Source organism: Aquarana catesbeiana, linkage group LG11 (genome assembly GCF_042186555.1).
Source record: "Aquarana catesbeiana isolate 2022-GZ linkage group LG11, ASM4218655v1, whole genome shotgun sequence".
Lineage (NCBI taxonomy): Eukaryota > Metazoa > Chordata > Amphibia > Anura > Ranidae > Aquarana > Aquarana catesbeiana.
In genome coordinates this window covers 212,962,842-212,980,417 of record NC_133334.1, presented here as the reverse complement: position 1 = coordinate 212,980,417, position 17,576 = coordinate 212,962,842, and positions in this window count along the sequence as shown.

Below are 17,576 nucleotides of genomic sequence, written 5' to 3'. Positions count from 1 at the left end.
TGGGTCTCGGTGTAATGATGGATTTTAGTTGCGGATCCTGAAGTAAGATAGACCAATGTCAGGATGCGTTCCATGGCTTTGTATCGGGTATGGAACTGAGTCACAAATCTAATAGGTTGTGTCATGGACTGATCCAAATCTCTGGTACATGTGGGGTGCTCTGACAAATGAAAATTGAAAGCTTCGTCAATCAATTTTGGTGGAAAAACTTTGTCAATACATTTTTTTTTCAAAAGGGACCCTTCTGTAATGTAATCTGATTTTCTGGTGCAGTTCTTACGCAAACGGCAAAATTGACTTTTGGGGATATTAGAAATCCACCTTGTATGGTGGCAGCTTTGGTGGTGTAAAAATGAATTACCTGCTGTAGGTTTTGCATAGTTTTTAGCCAATATTTTGCCATCCTGATGGAATAATGTTAAATATAAGAATGCCAGTTGAAGGGGATGGTGCTCTGAAGTAAATGTAAGACCATGTTCATTGTTGTTGCAGTGCGTCAGAAAAAAAATTATGCTTGACATGTAACTATGTCACACATGGTCAAAAGGAGTTTACCCACAAAGGCAAGACTTACCAGTTTAGCAGTTTCTTTAATTGTTCCACAGAATTTGTTATTTGCTGCTTAACTTGTCCGTGTGGGCTCTATTATGTGGGCAGAACTATACACACACTATACACAAAGATCTGGGGAACACCATCATCTTGTAGAAGCAGGAGATGACACCCACAGTGTTCCCTTACATTTTCTTCAAAAACATGACCACTCATCCTCTGGCCTCAGGGTCTGGATCATTGAGTCCCATTCTGGTACGTTCCCACTGGCAGAGCGTTTTAAACGTCTCTGCCAGGGGGCGTGGCTTAGCGCATGGAGCTGTAGGACGCACATCGCGGCAGCTCCCGGTCCTGACGATCTCCACGGGGCCCTATCTCCTATACCATCGCCCATCCAGCTACTACGAACGCCCTGATGGGTAAAGGAAAGCCCAGGGACCACTCGAAACCCGCTGGTGACCGGACACAGGGCGATTTAGGGAATCTTGTGACCCGATCCTCTGCGGCCTACCAGAGCCAGAAAGCCTCCAAGATGGCGGCGGCGCCTCCATCCCCCGCCCGGTCCGCACGTGCAGACGCCGAACAGGTACTACCCAGAGGCCGCTCAGTCTCCCTCACAGATCTGGAGCCCCCACTATATCACCCACACAGCCCCCAAAGCCTCTCCCAGGCCTCCCTTTGCTCCAGGGACGGATGGGACATGGAGTCACAGATGCGATCCATGCATGCTTACCTCCGCTCTTTACCCACTAAAACTGACTTTGAACATTATGTCTTCCGCATGGAAAAGTCATACAGGAAAGAGATTGCTGAGCTCAAGAGGGATCTAGGGACTAGAATGGAGGATGTAGAAAATACTACTGATGGTATGTGCAATACATTACAGTCCCATGAAGAGATCCTTAATACCCATACTAACATACTACAACAGCTCATGTACCGCCAAGATGACATTGAAAACCGCAGCAGACGGAACAATATTAGAATCCGTGGTAAACCAGAAACCATAGATCATAATGATTTACATGGAGCAGTCACTGCCATTTTTAACCAAATCCTGCAGCAACCCAAAGACACCCCTATTGAGTTGGACAGAGTTCACAGAACCTCGGGCCCGAGAAGCTCTGATTCCTCCTTTATTTGGGACACGCTCTGCAGGGTGCACTTTTATAAAGTCAAGGAGGAGATCATGAAAGCAGCTAGCACACAGGACTCCATTCGGCTGAATGACACTCCAGTCATGCTGCTACCTGACCTATCGCACCAAACTCTGGCCATGCGGCGTGCACTTAAACCGATTACATCTGTTCTTCAGGAAAGAAAGATTAAATATCAATGGCAGTTCCCTTTTCAACTACGGGTTCATCATGAAGGCAAAATGGCCCTTTTCCGCACACTAGGAGATCTGCCAAGGTTTCTGAGCACTCTGGAGCTACCCCAGATCTCCCTGCCAGACTGACCCCTTCCATCTGCTACTCCGGGACTTCCATTCCACACACAATGGCAGAAAGCAAGCAAGAATAAGCGACCCAGAAGCTCCCCTCAGAAGTCTCCAGACGGCTGACTGAACTCTAGTCTCTACAAACACCACATCTTTACCCTGTCACCGTGACTATTGTTTTGTTTTTTGGGTTTTTTTTTCCCTTTCTTTCAAAGAAGGAAAGAATAGGAAAACGGTACAGGCCGTCTACCCCTGAACCACTTTTAAGTGGTAATGGTCTCCCTGGACTACCTACCTGTTTTTTACACTAACAGTATTGCAGAGCCAGAACCCCCCCCTCCCTTTTTTACTTTTTTCTGCATCATCATTCTTGCATATGCCTTTTTGTCCCCTCCCATTATCCTAGTTGGATGTCCTTTTCAGGATGATCCCTTCTTTTTTTTTTTTTTTTCTCTATTGTTGTCTACATTTTTTATTTCTCTGGGGACAAGGCTGGGGTGGACAGGTTCTGTAATTATAGCTTGCCCCCCCTATTGAAACTCGCTCTTAACTTTGAGTTAACATACGGGAGCCTTATAGAAATGCTTCCATGCTTTTTTGATGTGTTTAGGAGGGGGTGGGGGTATACACGTTATATGTGTTCAGTTACTACTTATATGTTCTTACCGGGTTATCTTATTATAACAAATTGATGGTTATATACTGTTTCCACCAGTTATTGCTCCCCCCGTGGACCCCGGGACCGGGAGGCACTCTAGGTGCTCACCACATCCCCCCCTTAGGACTTGTAGTGCTTGTTTGCACACTATATTGATATTAGTCTATAAGCACTTTACAGAAATGTTTCTACATTCAAATGATTACTTAATGCTGCCACCTAGTGGCTTATTTTTTTACTTCTTTTTCTCTCTTACTTTCTCCCCTCCTTTTCCTCCCTCTTCTCCTGCTTTTTCTTTTCCCCCTACCTACCCATTTACTTCACTTCCCTTTCCTAGGGCTGGACGGACCTCGGTACTGACATTATTAACATCTACTGCTACCTCTCCTCACTCCTGCTATGTCTTTACTTGAGCATCTAACCTTATCGTCCTATAACTGCAGAGGCTTCAATACCCCTGAAAAAAGAAGTCAGGTGTTATACCACTTTCATAAAGCTAAAACTAAAATCCTGCTTCTACAAGAGACACATTTTCGGGGTTCAGAGATTCCATCCCTTAAAAATCCTCATTTTCCCCAATGGTTTCACAGTACGAACCCTCAGGCAAAATCCAAAGGTATGTCTACAGCTTTTCATAAATCGTTCCACCCAGAAGTCTTAGATTCCCTGATAGACCCGCTAGGGCGTTATTTATTCCTCAAACTCAAATTTAATTATTCTGTCTTTACAGTGGCTAATGTCTATGGACCAAACCAAGATCAAGGGAACTTCCTATCCAAGGTTCTAAACAAATTGCTGTCATTTGGGGGTCCTTGTGTCATTTTAGGTGGCGACCTCAACATAACTCTTTCTCCAGCCGTGGGCACTTCTTCGGGTAAGTCAGCCATGTCCCACACGACTCTTACACACATAAAATCCCTTTTAAATTCGGCACAGCTCGTAGTCATATGGAGGATACAACATCCTCTAGAGAGAGACTACAGTTGTTACTCCGTAGCTCATAAATCTTATAGACTTATTGACTCAGTTAAATTGATGATAGGCAACTCCTATCCTCATATTGATTAGTGGTTCCAAATTAATAATAACTACTGCAGTAGGGAACAGACACAAAAGATACGCTCAGCATCTTTCCAAATTACTGTTCTGCTTTATTATGACGCAATTGAAGGTTTTTATGCACATGATTACGTAGGTATCACATTAATATTACAATTGTACATTTATCGTAACAAGGGGCGTTACATAGGCAGGCTTATTCTAATCAGGACTCAAAAGAATGTAAACATGTACTGAAAACATTATTAGTGCCGTGTGCACAGTGAGGGCAGTGTGCGATACATACAAAATACAATACAATTATATACAGAACTTACAAATTTCCATTACAGTCTCCCCTCTTTTGATCAATATTTTGATCACTAACCATACCTGCTATCACCTTTAACCTGGAACCTCCACACGCTTAGGTAGAGGTAGTCCTGGCCAAAGAGGCAAAAAACTCCATTGTGGAGAAAATAATAGCTGAGCAACTTTTTCATTACAAAATGACTTTTCATTGTGAAAAACAACTGATTGATAAGACATATTTACAGAGTACTGGCTGTACACTCCTGTAGCCAGAATGGCCTTCTAGCTGAATTGTTGGCATACTGACTTATCAGCATATGTAAACACAGACAATTCTACATAAAATGGAAGACGTACAAAAGACAAATATGACTTCACACATGGCTGAACTACTTTTCAAATATATATATATATATATATATATATCCTGTACAATTAAAGTAATTGAATCAAAAAGTACCCTAGACTGTGATGACAAGAGGGAAACAAATCAAACACAGAGATTTCTTTAATTAAGTCATTTTTGCAGTGTCTGGTGTGGATCCAGGTGACTTTTCCTTCAAGTTTTGCAAAAACTGTACATGAAATAGATGCTGTATTGAGTCTCCAAACATTTCCTTATATATAAATGTCTCTTAACAATCCACAAGTCACCTGGCTTTAGTTTTAGATCCTTCCAAACTTTTAGGATCTGGAATTGGGGAGAAAACACATAAATGAGTTTGTCAAAAACCTTAAAAGATCAGCAACATTCTCTATGAGATCCGAATGAAGGACTTCAGCTGCTGAGACAAAATATAAGCAAGTGAGTAACACACTCCCAAACCAAATCCCATAGGGAGAGAGTCCAACATCCCCCTTAGGGGCTTGATAAAATATAAGAAAACATTCAGGCAAAAGTTTTCTAGTTTCTTACTCTACTTTGTCCGCTACATTGTAGACAGTAAGGGGTGTAAAAATAAAACCTCAAAACTTCTATTAAGGACTCTCCTATAAAAAATGATTTCCTCTGTTACTCTCTGTACTTTCTGGCACTCTGTACTTACAAACTACTTCTGATAACACTTTTTACTGTGGCCTTTGCAGTAGCATTTGCCACTGGACATCCAAGAAACATGTCCATACAGACAAAATGCATACTTGTAAGATCCTAACTTGGGCATCTGGATATATCTTTTTTGTAATCTCTGGGAGGGATGTTCAGCTTTTGGTAACACCTTTGGTAACAGGTAAAACAAGAAGTGGTATGTTATAAAAACAACTGTGGTGAACCCTGGCTCTATCCCATGCTCATTTACTAAGGCAGCCATAACTGCTTGTGACTGATGACACGGTCCATGTGTCAAGCTGCAGGGAAAAGAGTGGCTGGCAGACATAAATGATCACCTTTTCCAAAGTCCTGTTTCATAAGAAGTTGCCCCCTGTGGACCACTTGTTCTTCTCGTTCTGGGGTCCTTAAAGTTGAATTATTAATCCCAGCTATACTGGGCCAGAACTAGGGTGGAATCTGTGAGTTGCACAGACCCATCAAGTGTCCGGGGCTGTTACAGTATGCAGCATCCTTAGTGCATCCTGGTCTGCTTCCATGTGTGAAAGTTAATATGGCTACCTCAGCAAGAACCTGGAAGGCTGAAAACAACCAATCAAATTAACTTGGCATGCTTTATTGGTTTACCTGCTGAAGTAAAAACAAACTTCTGGCCCTTCAAATGGAACCAAAAGCTCTCTATATCTCGACTATCTATATAAATATACACTCTTTTTGTAGCTCACAGGCTTTGCTAAAACATGGAGCTCTGCTTCTTGAGCTGGGGAAAAAGGATCCAATGACTTTGAATACAGAGTATCCTTCTGGGTGATAAACTGCATACTCAAATCTACAAAAAATTAAATATCTGGGTCTTCAGGGAGTGTGTCCTGCACTGGACTCACAGCAGCTGATTCCTATGTCATCAATTTAACACATGCGTCTTTTCCTTTCTTTTGAATAAATGTACGCATTTTTCATTGTTAGATATGTACATAAACAAACTCATATTTTAAACCTTTCATTAGACAAACATTTAGTTAGCTGTAAATTTGCTGCACAGAATGTCGGACCATTGACCAAAACAATATCTAACTTTGTCTAAAAGCACCTTTGCATAAAAGCTGCAGCTCTGATATATCCGGGTGAACCCTTCATTACTGGGTCCAGCTTGCATAAATATATTACAATGTCTTGTTTTCTATCACACTATTTGTGTAAGAACTCCAGTTTCATGTTTCAAAAGACAACTTCTTCCTGGCAATATTATAATAAATGATAACAATACCCTGCGGTCATGCAGAGATGTCCATAAATCCAAAACTATTCTTCTGCTTATACCACTGTACTTACAAGAAAAAGGGGCACATCATTTCACAATCCACACATTCTGCTTTGGATTTCAAAAATAAAAATAAATAAAAACAAAAGGACCAATCTGTATGATGGACCAGAAAGCATCAAAAACTATAAAACAACTGGCTGCAGGTGGCATCTATCCTAACAGCGTGTGTGTACTTGATGTAATGGGTCTGTTATAGTTAAATTTTATTTAATATTACTCTTACATCATGGACCGCACATCAAGTTATTATCAAAAACCTTAAAATTTCATTTTTGTAGAAGAACTTCTTATGTATTCCATCCATCTTGGCTTTGTTAAATATTATGGCAGCTTTATTCAAAATAACAACCTCATCTTAATCTTTTTTTTCTCTCAATAAGGGCTTATTGTATAAATGTAAAATTACAAAACTGTTATCTTAATCTAAACTAATCCCATTTTTACAAATTTCCCTGGATTTCATTTCCAACCAAAGGTTGTCTAAACCAGTTTCATTATATCTATATAATTGTTAAACTCATATTAGAAATTAATACTCATTATTACTTAATTTTACTTAATTTCCCTTTTTTAAATGCACTGTTTCCACTATCAAAGGATATTCAATTTGTGTAATACACGGTTAAATGTAACCTTCATTTTACCATGTTTGGAAAACAGATTCAAAATAATTGTGATCACATTGTTTACCATTAGATTCGTTAACCCGGCACATTTTGTTATAAATGTTTTGTCTAAAAAACAGAAATTGGCAATGGTGTCCTTCCAGCTTATCACTAACCTCTCATCCCAGCCACATTTCTTTCATGAGAGCACAAAGGAGGGGGTCACATCTGCGTACATGACACACACAAGCAATAGAACTAAAGGTCCCAGCATTCGCACACACACTAATATCTCTCTAAAATCGCTTACATTTTTCCCATTTGTACACAACATGTGCATATCATTCTCTCACTTTCTTTTAACTCTTTAATATTTCCCTGCCTAAATTCTGCTTTCCTTATTTTGTTTAAATAACTTTTATATCTAGCTTCTATGATCAGATGGGCAGCCAGAGTGCTCATCCCATCTTCCCTCTCTGACAACATATAAAGTATTCTGTTTTACCTCTCATTTCTCTGTTTCTGACTTTTACTAGTTGTAGTGCCTGATCCCAAATTCATCCCACAACTTAACATGAAAATGTCCCTTTCTGTCTAGTTCTAATGTCACCCTTGATCCATCCTGCTCACATAGCTGTTTCTCTAGCTGTTTACTCTGCATGATTCTTAGTCCCTGTGGACCTTGGTAACCCAGTTACCCAATGTGGATCACTGTCAACTTTAACCATTAATCTAGGGGCTCAGTATAGGCGGAACCGCACCTTTGGTTCATATATAGCGCTCCTCTTGCGCTGGGCATTTTTGAGGGTCTCTTACCCTTCATTCCCTCACTTAATTCAATGCCCATAATGACTGGCCAGTCTTCTCTCTCTTCTCTACGTGTGCCTATACCCTCTTGCCTCTAAACTACTTTATCTAGCAGATGTACTACATATACCTGTGAACAGCACTATTCTTCCCTTTCTTATCTATAACACTCCGATGGACAATAGACCGGGACAACATAACATATAACCACTAATCAATACAGTTCGATTAAGGGGAGTAAAATAGGTACCCTTTGTCCCGAAAATGCCTTACCGATCAAGGAAGTCTGATAACTCAAATGTAAGCAAAAGGCTTACCTCAGCCGGCTGATTATCAGAAATTCCTGGATCGTCTCAAGCTCCTCGTTTCGGATACTCAGGGTCACCTGGAATCCCCTCTTGGCTGGCTCGCCATGCTGACTCAGTTAAATTGATGATAGGCAACTCCTATCCTCATATAGATTAGTGGTTCCAAATTAATAATAACTACTGCAGTAGGGAACAGACACAAAAGATACGCTCAGCATCTTTCTAAATTACTGTTCTGCTTTATTATGATGCAATTGAAGGTTTTTATGCACATGATTACGTAGGTATCACATTAATATTACAATTGTACATTTATCGTAACAAGGGGCGTTACATAGGCAGGCTTATTCTAATCAGGACTCAAAAGAATGTAAACATGTACTGAAAACATTATTAGTGCCGTGTGCACAGTGAGGGCAGTGTGCGATACATACAAAATACAATACAATTATATACAGAACTTACAAATTTCCATTACAAGCATCTAACCTTATCGTCCTATAACTGCAGAGGCTTCAATACCCCTGAAAAAAGAAGCCAGGTGTTATACCACTTTCATAAAGCTAAAACTAAAATCCTGCTTCTACAAGAGACACATTTTCGGGGTTCAGAGATTCCATCCCTTAAAAATCCTCATTTTCCCCAATGGTTTCACAGTACGAACCCTCAGGCAAAATCCAAAGGTAAGTCTATAGCTTTTCATAAATCGTTCCACCCAGAAGTCTTAGATTCCCTGATAGACCCGCTAGGGCGTTATTTATTCCTCAAACTCAAATTTAATTATTCTGTCTTTACAGTGGCTAATGTCTATGGACCAAACCAAGATCAAGGGAACTTCCTATCCAAGGTTCTAAACAAATTGCTGTCATTTGGGGGTCCTTGTGTCATTTTAGGTGGCGACCTCAACATAACTCTTTCTCCAGCCATGGACACTTCTTCGGGTAAGTCAGCCATGTCCCACACGACTCTTACACACATAAAATCCCTTTTAAATTTGGCACAGCTCGTAGTCATATGGAGGATACAACATCCTCTAGAGAGAGACTACAGTTGTTACTCCGTAGCTCATAAATCTTATAGCCGTATCGATTATTTTTTAATCTCCCAGTCATTACTGGACATACCACTTAAGGCCTCCATAGGAAATATTCTCTGGTCGGATCACGCACCCGTACACCTCAGCCTAGCCCATCCACCGAAATCCCGCACCCGGTTCTCGTGGCGACTTAATGACTATTTACTGACTGACTCGTATGTGTTGCAGCGGTTGAAAAAACGATTAGTGATTTTATTGCAGATTAGGGATGAGCTTCGAGTTCGTGTCAAACTCATGTTCGACTCGAACATTGGCTGTTCGCAATAGGGAGAAGGGGCTGTAGGCATAAAGCCTGGGGATTTTAAAGGAGTCGATAACAGAGATTATAACAATCAATCCAAATTGTGTTGGAAATAAAAAAAAGGAATTTTTATTACAATTTAGATTTAAAAGAGCCTATCAATAGGCCATATATTGTACAACATTGTTCAAACAGTTTTTTCATAAAGTGCAAATAACAATTTATGATACAAATACCACATATAGTCTCGACATGTTTCGCTCAGTGGAGCTTCTTCGGGAGATCGTGTGGTATTACTTTTAAAAAAAAAAAATGAAATTAATATAAAGAAAGAAGACATCAGTACAGAATAACATATAAACGCATATTTGTAGTAAAAATAAATCTTACAGATCAATATATCAATTTGGTCAAATAAATTTCTAGAGGTCATTATTTATATTGATTTTCATTTAATAAAAAAAAAAAAAGAAAAAAATTAAATTTTTGTATATGATGAAGTAAACTGTAACCTTACCAAGAAACAATATTTATAAAATGAAACTGGAAATTTATCAGGTAGTGCAGAGATTTTTTTTTTTTTTTTTTTTTTCTTTCAAACAAAACCGCTGTCAAATTTTTTAAACAAAGCTCAATATCCCCTCTTACCCCCCAACCCATCCTCCCTACCCCCCCCTCAGGACCGTGCTAGTCCAATGGAGTATGAGTCCATATACCTTAGCTTATGATAAATCAGCAACCTCCTTCAGATAATCCCAAGTCCCTTTGAACTTGGTCCAAGCGGCCCATCTCCCTGATTGCTCTTCTTCTTTAGGTTCAATTCCTCCCTTGTCTAGCTGCTCGATGTTATATATATCATTGAGACTGTTCAACCAGTCTCGAGTACAAGGCCTCGAGACATTCATCCAGTTCAAGGATATCTGTCTCTTGGCTTCATCCAACAAAATAGGGACTAGGGAAGACTTATAGTTTTTTAACGAGTCCGAGGTCTTGTGGAGGAGACAGACCCATGGGTCCTCGTCTAATGTTATTCCAGTAATGACTTTTATTAACCTTAGTACTTTTCCCCAGAAGGTTTTTATAACGGGACACTCCCACCAGATATGGGCCATTGTTCCTAAAACTGGGCAGCCTCTCCAGCAGGTGTTTGGTTTAGTCCTATCCATTTTGCTGACCCTATCTGGGGTAGCGTACCATCTCGCAAGGCATTTAAAATGGCTTTCTGTTCTTCTGGTGTCTGTTGCTACATAGTGGGCCATCTTCAAAATCTTTTCTATCCCAACTTCGCTGCATTGAGACCCCAATTCCAGTTCCCACTTTTTAATATAGGGGGGTGTCTCCAATTCTTCCTCAGTTCCCAAGATCCTATAAATTTGTGTTATTGCTCTTCCTGTCTGTTCCTTTATGCAGAGCTGCTCAAAAGGTCTAAGTTCTTCCATACTCCTAAGTGGTTTGGGAAGTCTCTCTATGAAGTGGGAGAGCTGAAGAAACCTCCATCTATTCATTACCCAGAGATTAGATTCTGTACTTAGTTCTGAAAATGTGCGAATTTGCCCCTTGTGTAGAAAGTGTTTCAATTGAACCGTGTCTCCCTTTAGCCAGTTTCCTCCTACCTCCCTCCTCCCTGGCTCGAAAAAAATATTATCTTTCATGTGTATCAGTGGTGAGTTATATGACCATTTGTTCTTACAGTGTATCCTATCCCAATGTTTAAATGTGTTTTGCGTTAATTGTGATGTCTGAGTGCTCAGTGATCTAAATTTTGGGGGATTCCAAAGTGCCTGTCCTAAATTTGTGTTGCTCAAAAAGTGTTCAATGTGAACCCAACGTTTGTCTGTGTCTTTTTTGTTCCATTCCGTGATCCTAGATAGCACTACAGCGCTATAGTATCTGTTAAAATCCGGTAAAGCAATTCCCCCTTTTTTCTTCCCCCTGCTAAGAACTGTGTAGGCAATGCGTGGTTTTTTACCCCCCCAAACTGCCCCACTTATTAGCCTCCTAAGGGCCTTCAAAAAATACCCGGGTAGAGGGATGGGCAGCATTTGAAATTTAAACAGGATCTTGGGTGTTAGATTCATTTTTATCGCGTTGACTCGCCCGAACCACGAGAGAGGTCTGGTCTGGAGTCTTCTCACTTCTCGTCTGGTATCGTCAAGCATAGGTAAAAAATTTTTTACAAATATTCTATTGAAGGAGTTGGCAAGTTTTATCCCCAGATATTCCACCTCCTCTTTCCAAGGGAAAGGGAAAACTGCGGCCAGATGGCTTTCTTCTTGTTTGCTAATGTTTATGTTTAAACATTCGGATTTACTGGAATTAATTTTAAAATTCGAAACTTCTCCATATTTTTTAATAATGTGGAGTAAATTGGGCAGGGTTATTCTAGGGTTGGTAACGAAGAATACAATATCGTCAGCAAAAGCCGCTAATTTATGCTCCTCCGTTCCAACCCTTACTCCTCCACAGTCCACATTTTTGCGGATGGTAGACAGCAGTGGTTCAAGGGTCAGGACGAACAAGAGAGGGGACAGGGGGCAACCCTGCCTTGTTCCATTGAGCATCCTGAATGGCTTAGAAGTAGTCCCATTTACTCTCACCATCCCTGCCGGGTTACTGTATAAAGCCCTGACCCAGGAGATGAACCTCTGACCAAACCCTAGGGCCTCTAAAGTGTTTAACATGAACCCCCAGTCTACCCTGTCAAAAGCTTTTTCAGCATCAATTGACAGGAATAGAGCTGGGGGTCCACCTTGTTTACATACTTCTGATAGGAGCACCGCCCTAACCCCATTGTCCCTACACTGTCTCCCTTTGATAAAACCTGCCTGGTCCGGATGCACAAGATCCATCATTTTCTCTTTAAGCCTGTTTGCTAAAACTTTTGCGTAGAGCTTGACATCTGCGTTCAGAAGGGAGATTGGTCTATAACTAGAACACAACCTGACGTCCTTCCCTTCCTTCTGAATAAGTGTGATTGTAGCAGTCAAGGCCTCTATTGTCAGTTCACCTCCTGTTCCAAGGCCATTCCAAAAGTGGCAAAGCCTCGGGACCAGGATATGTTTCATTTTTTTGAGGTAAAGAGAGGTGAAACCGTCCGGGCCTGGACTTTTCCCCTTCGGAGACTCCCTTAATGCTGCCAAGATTTCTTCTTCTACAAAAGGTCTATCCAGTAGTTCCCTGTCCTCTGCTGATAGACCCCCTAGTCCCGCCTCCTTCAGGAACTCCTTACTCCTGTCCGAGCGAGATAAATCTTCTACTCCCCGTTGCCCTAAAGAGTATAGATCCCTGTAATACTTTTGAAATTCGTCTGCTATGGCATTGTTCGTCACTCTTACTGCCCCTTCTTTGCTAAGTATTTTCTCCACAAAGTTCCTGCTTTTCTTTTTCCTAATTATCCTGGCCAGGTGTTTACTGGGCTTGTTGGCCCAGAAATAGTTGTTCCTGGTTATAGCGTTTATAGCTCTCTTGGCTTCTAGGTCCATCGTGTCTCTTAACTCCTCTCTCTTGGCAACTAGTGCATGGTAGCTATCTAGATCCCGGCCCTTAGCTTTTTTATGTGCTTGTTCCAAGGAAAAGATTTCCTCTATCAGTTTTCCTCTAGCTTCTCTTTTCTTTTTTTTCAGACCTGCTCCTATTGAGATTAGGATACCCCTTATATAGGCTTTGTGTGTGTCCCATAGTAAGGCTGGTGACACATCCCCCGTGTCGTTTGCTTTAAAGAAAAAGTCTGCCTCTTCTTGAAGTCTCTCCATAATTTCGGGATCTCTCAATAGATCCTCGTTCAGTTTCCATGAATAGGGACGCCCTTGCCCATCTGGTATTCTAATCTGCATCGCGATCGGGGAGTGGTCTGATAGGGTCATTACCTCTATTTTTGTTTCCTTGATCCAATCTAACAGGCTATGATCAATAAGGAAATAATCTAGCCTGGAGTAGGTCCCGTGCACAGGGGAGAAGAACGTGTAGTCTCTCTCTTTAGGATGCTGAAGCCTCCAGACATCCATTAACTGACTTTGGTGTAGCTTATGCCTGATAGCCCTGAGTGATACCTTCCCTGTCCCCTGTGCACGGGACGTACCATCCAGTTCCGGTTCCAAACAGAAGTTTAAATCCCCTCCCAAGATCACCACGCCCTCTCCGAACTCAGACAGTTTTTTCAAGATCTGACCCAAAAAGACCGTCGGTTTCTTGTTGGGACAGTAGACATTTACTAGGGTGACCAGTTTAGGACCTAAGTTACCTTTTAGAAAGATAAAGCGGCCATCAGGATCTGCCAATCTTTCTCTTAGGGAGAAGTTTATGTCTTTTGAAAGCCCAATGGCGACTCCCCTCGACCCCCTATCAGGGGAGTCCCCATAGAACCACTGAGGGAACCTAGTTGAGAAGAGCCTAATTTTAGTGTCAAGGGTCAGATGAGTCTCTTGTAGAAAGATTACATCTCCCCTTAGTCGTTCCAGCTCTTTTAAAATTTTATGTCTTTTACAGGGCGAGTTTAGGCCTTTCACGTTGTATGAGATAAATTTAAGTTCCAGCATAACTGGGGATTGGTTCATCTGTAGAGTCCTCCCTTGATCTTAGCACGTCCTGCGGAACCCTCCCCATTCCCCCTCCCCTCTTCCCACCCACCCAATACCCTCCCCCCCCTCCCCTCCCCCCCGTGGTGGAATTAACACCCTGAGTCCCCCAGGTTGGAACTTCTCCCGTTCCAATCTTCAGAACTCCCTCCTCAGGGTGAAGCTCCAACGAGAACTCTAGCATTTACACTCCCTCCCGATGGAGGAGAGTGTATGAGAGGTATCTTGTCTCCTTAATACGGTAGAACCGCCCCTGAGCCCCCACCCCCCCCCACACCCCCCAAGTACAACAAGTCACAACACCACCCAGCATCCCCCCAGCTCCCGTTTTAGCTTAAGGCTCGAGGCGCTCCCCCTGCTGCAAACCAAACCGGAGAGGGGAAGAGACAAGAGAAGGGAGGGGGGAGGGGGGGGGGGGCGACCGGGAGAGGAAAAAAAAAAAAAAAAAAAAAAAAAAAACCCTCTCTACCGTCCCGCCCCCCCCCCCCCCCACCACCCCAGCAAGACACTCTAGTGTTTTAGTCCTCTGAGTCTCTCGATCAAGTTTAACCTGAGACATATCTGGAACGGGGATGCCCAGGCTGTCACAGAAGTCCCGTGCTTCCTCCATATATCTCATCCTGCTTGATCTGCCGTCCTTTAGGACAATCAGGGATGTTGGGAACCCCCAACTGTATTTGAGATTTGCTTTCCTTAACTGCTCCAGGATTGGTCTCATCTGTCTTCTACGGGCAAGTGTTCCTGCAGAGAGGTCGGAAAATATCTGTAGCTCTTTATCTTCGAACATTATGGGGGGGGCTCCCTTTAAAGTCTTCCATATTTTCTCCTTATCTTCGTATTGGTGGAATTTAACAATCACATCTCTAGGAGAGTCTTGTTTTACATGCGTAGGCCTTCTTACTCTGTGTACCCGGTCTATCAAGATGGGCTCTTCTATTCGCTTTCCCATTATAGGGTTAAAGATTTTTTTCATCTTTTCCCCTAGATCTTCGCCCTGTTGCTCTGGGATTGACCTGATGCGTAGGTTTTGTCGCCGACTTTGATTCTCCTGTTCCTCCAATCGAAATATCATGTTGCGGTTTTCAATCCGCAGTTTACTGAGTTGCTCTTTTAATTCGGAGATTTCTTTGGTATGGCGCTCTGTGACCTCCTCTACCTCCTCCACCCGACGCAGGAGGTGACCCATGTCTGCTCGGACATTAGATATTTCAGATTTTATCACACTTTCTAACTTAGTAAACATTTCAATGAGATCTGTTTTACTTGGTACGAGCGCCATTATCCTTTGTTCTTCCGCCGAGCTCCAGACAGATGCCCCCTCCATATCCGATTCTTCGCGGACTTTGTCCCCCTGGCCCCCTTTTTGCTTCTGTTGCTCTTTCTTTTTATCTTTTGACCCTGTTTGTTTTGTCTCCATACTAGGGCTTTTGGCGCTTGCTTCTTTTAAATATTTTTGGATGGAGCTGGTGTTGAGGCTATCTCTGGTACTCTGGGGTTCAGTTGTTCGCGTTGAGCGGCCTCTCATACTTTCACCTCCAGCTGCCGATTACAGCTACCCCTTGATCAGGCCTGTTTGCCCTGGGCCCAATGTCCGCCCAAAGGGCTGAAGTTGTCCTTTATTATACCCTCGATGTATGGGTGGGTGGTGGGACGGTCCCAGTGTGGTGTTCAGGAGGGGGGAAGAGGGGAGTAAAAAAGGGGGGGGGGTAATACACCCCGCCGCCCCGTGTCGTCCGCAAAGCTCAAAGCTCCAACCGTCCGACCAGTCTACAGTCCAGGGAGAGATGGTCCCGCTCACAGCTGGCCTTGGTACGATTCACGGGGGATGTTAAGTTTAAGGAAGATTTAGTTGCTCCTCTGCTGTGGCTGCTGTACCTTTTACATTCCCCTTTTCTTTCCCAACCACCTCCTTCCTCTCCCCCTTATCCCCGCCTCCTCCAGGCCTCCCCCTCTGTATAAAAGATAGCCTATGGGGTTTTATTCACAGCAAAAAGTAAACAAGGCAAAGTAGGAATGAAGAGCAGGCTTTTGGCCCACTTTTTACCCCCCAGGGAAGGAAGTTATCGGTACCCAGCCATGTTGGAAAAATCAGACATCCTCTAATTTTCCTCTATTTTCCTATATTTCCTACTAGTACTCCATTCTAGTATTCATGAGAGAAAACACAGTTCATTGGTTAGGCGGTAATCAGAAATCAAGCTGCTAGTGCTGGGTTTGAGAAACCGGGGTTATATTGTTAGTTTTACAGCATTTCAATCATTGCTTCTTTTGTCCACAGTTTTCCAATTTGTATTACATGTGACTCGGGGTTAAATCAGATGCGTTGTTTCCCTACCGTACCAGTGATGAATCGCGGGATCTCAGCCTGAGTTAGAATCCCCAGCCTCAGAGTCTTTCACGGTGTCAGTCTCTAGAGAGATCATCTGCCCGATATGCTGCTTGAATGTGTGCAGCCTAAACTCTGCTCCTCAGCATGGAAGGGAGGGGGGGTCCGTAGATGGCGTCTTCCTCAGTCTCCTCGGCGGTGGGGGGGACGGGGGGAGGGGGGGGGGACGGGAGGCGAGGCGGAACAGCCCAGGAAGCGGCCACTGTGCCTAGCCCGGACCGTGTCTCAGCCGTCTCTCACACGGCGAAGCATCCGGGCTCTCTGTCGCTGCACCTCCGCCAGAGCTGACGCTGGGCTCCTCCCTCGTGCGGACGTCACACGCCCATCCCCTCACCAGGTAGTGCAGAGATTAATCCCTATGTTGACCCCCTCTCGTTAGGGTTCCCGGATCACCAGAACGCTTGCAGAGGCAAAATTTCTAAAGTCACAATTTTTTGGATACATATAGATATATGTTGCCAACTGAAAAAAATAGGACACATATGATTGAAAGAATATTAATAAATGTTTAAATTTATTAAAAAAGAGAGAATTAATTAATAATGTTCAACAGAAATCATTATATTATTGGGATTTTTTACCTGAATATATTTTAAGGGTAGAATCAATTTTGTTTTGTATTGGACATCCAGGGTGTTTAGTGTGATGGGAGCACCAACCATAGGATGTAAAAAAGAAGAAGAAACCTCAAAGAAAGGGGAGAGGTAGGGGCGGTCTGAAAAAGGAAGGGATAAAAATCAGCCTTCATTTAAGTCTATCAGCCATTTACATAGCCCAGTAATACAAGATTTGGGGGAAAAATCTAATAGATAGAACAATAAAAGTTAGCATTCAAGATAGAGCTGCCTACCTTGCAAAAATGTCTTGGGGTTTGAGTAGGGTGAGGGGGAGAGATCCTTCCCTCCTCCTTCAATGGTGTCCAGCAGAGAAGTGACAGCGAGATACAAACAATCTCCCTGTTTAAATATTGCACTCCAGAGCGGCTGGCGTCTGACGTCACCGCCGCTCTGAGGACGTATAATGGACCTTATTGTGCATGCGCACGCATTAACTTAAACGGCGTTCTAAGCTGTTAGGGAACACAGCAATCAGTCGTCATTTTTAAAGTGGTTTTGCCCTCACATGATGGGAGGGGGGCTGGCGTGGCTCAGAGGGATAGATGCTGATAATACAGACATGAGTGAGC